We start from the raw sequence: 3,650 nt of genomic DNA, 5'->3' as shown, positions 1-3,650 counted from the left end.
TGTTAAAATCAGATCCCATCTTCCACAGAAAATAAAGATTAATATGTTATATATCTTTACTGCTTTGCATCTCTATAATAGCTAAGACAATTCATTGATTTTTAAAAATATATTTAATCCAACAGTACCCATTGATCATACAAGGAAGATGATATGAAGAGAAAACTCTTTCTGTCCCTAGGCAGTATTTTAGACTTCTCCAATTAAAACAACAAAGCATGCAGAAAAGCATTGTTCTGCCTTTAAATTAAAATGCTTTTGTAAAAATAGATGAAAAATGCTTTCTATCCCAAAGGGTAAAGTGTCTCCTCAAAAGCTTTTCTTGTTTGTTCATTAAAAGATATGAAATGCCCTCAAACATCATAAAAGATTCTATCTGATTAGTAAAATAATGGTGAGGATGAGAAACACCTTTTGCTAGTACTAGAAAAGTTATTACAGAGAAGAAAGTATGATCCAGTCTGTAGAATTACCAAAGAATGAAGCCAGAAGCTCACACAAGAACATTATTACTGAAGACTCCTCTTCACTCAGCAACAGGGACTGTATATAAGGTCAACTTCTGATGGAACTGAGGCTTCTTCCACTTGGCACTGTTACTGCAGAATCCCGTGTGCCAGATCCCCAGGTACTAGGTAGCTACCTAGATGACTTCTAGATGACTCCTTCACCTTCTAATCCTCCATTTCCAGACTTTCTACTGCCAAGCATCATGTATATTGCCCAATTACAAGACTGCTTTTTTTCACATACATCTATACATCTTATAAAAAGTTGGACTATCAGGAAAGCAATGACCCTCACTGGAAGGTATATTCACACCACAGGCCCAGTGGATCATAGGCTCTGTTTATCACAAACACACTCTCAGCTTTAATTTTAGAAAGAATACATGGTACTGCTGTCATTTACCTGGTGGTCAATACTGATGAAATACAACTAAAACTAATCATCTCTCTGATGAATACCATTTTGGCCCCATGGAAATGTTTCCTCATGTCTGAGAGTTTGGTAGAGGAACCTTTTACGGGGTAGCTGTATCCCACCTGGAGACGATTCAGGGTCAAAGGAGATTGATTTACTTATTCATTTATTTTTTTAAAGATTTTATTCATTAATTAATGAGAGACAGAGAGAGAGAGACAGATACAAAGGCAGAAGGAGAAGCAGGCTCTATCCAGGGAGCTCAATGTGGGATGGATCCCAGGACCCCAGGATCACAACCTGAGCCAAAGGCAGCCGCTCAACCACTGAGCCATGCAGGCTCCCCACAGGATCAAAGGAGATTTATAAAATTAGGAAGATATAGTAATTATTTTATCTCATAAATGAGAAAGCTGGAGCTCAGAGACATTTAATGTCTTGCCAAATATCATGCAATTATTGCAATAAAGACACAACATAAGCATTTTGATTCTCAAGCTATCTTATTCCTACTTTATCAAGCTCCTTCATACTATATATCTTTGACTTAGCTATTAATTTTATCATTGCTGTTAGAAATGCCTGAAAGCATTATGCCCTTAAATTTTAAGGGCAGTAATGTTTTGGTAGGTGGGGTGAATACTGAGGAAGACTTCAGTAAGAGACCTGCAAATCATGGTTGCTTTTTTAATGCAACAAGAGATTTATAAAATAAAAAATTGACCTTATATCTCATTAAAAATAATTTTGTAATAAAAGGAGCTACTCTGGAAAACAATGGAGTTTTTTGAAAATTTTAAAACAAAAATCCAAGTTTCTGAAACCTACTTCTAAGATGACTAAGGTGCTGTTGGACTGATCCTCATAGAAATAATAACACTGAATTCTGGACACAAAATAAATTTTAAAAACCCAAAAAACCAAACACAAATTATGTATTGGCACTGGAGAGAGAATAAAAGCACACAGATTATATAGGGAAATAAGTACTTGGACAAAGGGAACATCAAATGGTGAAATTTTCATTTTTGTGGCTTTTATACTTAAGGAAAGTTGCCGCTGCCACTGCAGAGTTTCTCTGAGATTCCAACATAAGAAGCAAAGGATAGTATTTGGGGGAATAGCAGCTGCTAGAAAGTAAGAGCGTAGGGAAGAGGAATTTGGCAGTGACCACAAGTTGCTGGAAAAGATAAAGCCAGAGAGGGAAGCCACTTATTGTGTCTTCAAATTTCTGTCTGATTCCTGAACTATTCATGTGCAGGAAAAAACTCCAAGCAATCTAACTAAAAATAGAAGAATTGAACTGAAGTTTTAGCTGCTACCCAAGAGGCATAACTGATAGCTTGTGAACAGTCAGGTTATTTTCTTGCTAAAACAAAAATAAATAACAATACCTCTCAGGAAAATATAACATAATCCAGAGTCTACAGAACATAATATTCACAATGTCACAGATACAATTACATGATTGTGAAGGACCTAGAAAATTTGAAATTCATAGGGCAGGCTAACAAACTGGAAATTCAGGCAGGTGTTGATGCTGCAGTCTTAAGCAAAATTTTTTCTTCCTCAAGAAACCTCAGTTTTTGCTCTAAGGTCTTTCAGGTAATAGATAAGCCTCCTCACATTATTAAGGTTAATCTTTTTCAAAGTCAACTGTACATGTTAGCTACATCTACAAAATATGTTTACAGTAAAACCTAGATTCATTTTTATTTTTTAATTTTTAATAGTTTTACGCATTTATTTGAGAGAGAGAGAGTGCTCGAAAGAGAGCATGAGCAAGGGGGAGGGGCAGAAGGGGAGGAAGAAGCTGACTCCCCCCACTGAACAGGGAGCCTAATGCAGGACCCAAACCAAGGACCCTGGGAGCGTGACCAGAGATGAAGCTAGACACTTAACTGAGCCACCCAGGTGCTCTACATTAGTTTTTAATCAAATAACTGGGTACTATAACCAGCCATTTTTTTTTTTAAGATTGTATCTATTTATTCATGACAGACATAGAGAGAGAGACAGAGACAGAGACACAGGCAGCGGGAGAAGCAGGCTCCATGCAGGGAGCCCAAAGTGGGACTTGATCCAGAGACCCCAGGATCACACCCTGGGCCAAAGGCAGGCGCCAAGCCGCTGAGCCACCCAGGGATCCCCTATAACCAGCCAAATTGACAAATAAAACCAACCATACTCTACCATATTAGACTCTTAAGAAATATGTTGGCTTTCAGAGTCATAATTCTAATGAACTATTGAAGCCATGGTAGGAAAGACCGAAAGAGAAGAATTAATTAAGAACCCTTTGCTCAGTATTAGTCTGCTGCCCTAAATGTCCGTGTTTACAACAGAAACAGCTCCAAACAGCTGCCCAGAGCTTGAACAACCCCAAAGATTCTGTTTCTGGAACCTTGATTATCCAGCCATTCCTCAATTCTGAAGGTTGTTTTTATTTGGAAAAGAGCACAAATGAGCAATGTGTAATTATTTTGACCTGTTTATAGTCAAACAATGATCAGAAATGAAAAGGCTTTCAGTTCCCTAGATTAATGGAAACTAAGCTAGCTCACCAACCGGACTTGAACCAATTTGCATGCCTGAGAAGACTGCAAGAGAGATCTGATTAATTTTCAGTAGATTTTTAAGGAAAACTACTCAACTAGAGTGTACATGCCAATCTTGAAATAGCCACATGAAATATGCTTTCCTCAAAAAAAAATACAAGTTTATGT

Source organism: Canis aureus, chromosome 9 (genome assembly GCF_053574225.1).
Source record: "Canis aureus isolate CA01 chromosome 9, VMU_Caureus_v.1.0, whole genome shotgun sequence".
In the NCBI taxonomy this organism is placed as follows: domain Eukaryota; kingdom Metazoa; phylum Chordata; class Mammalia; order Carnivora; family Canidae; genus Canis; species Canis aureus.
This window is presented reverse-complemented; position numbering follows the sequence as displayed.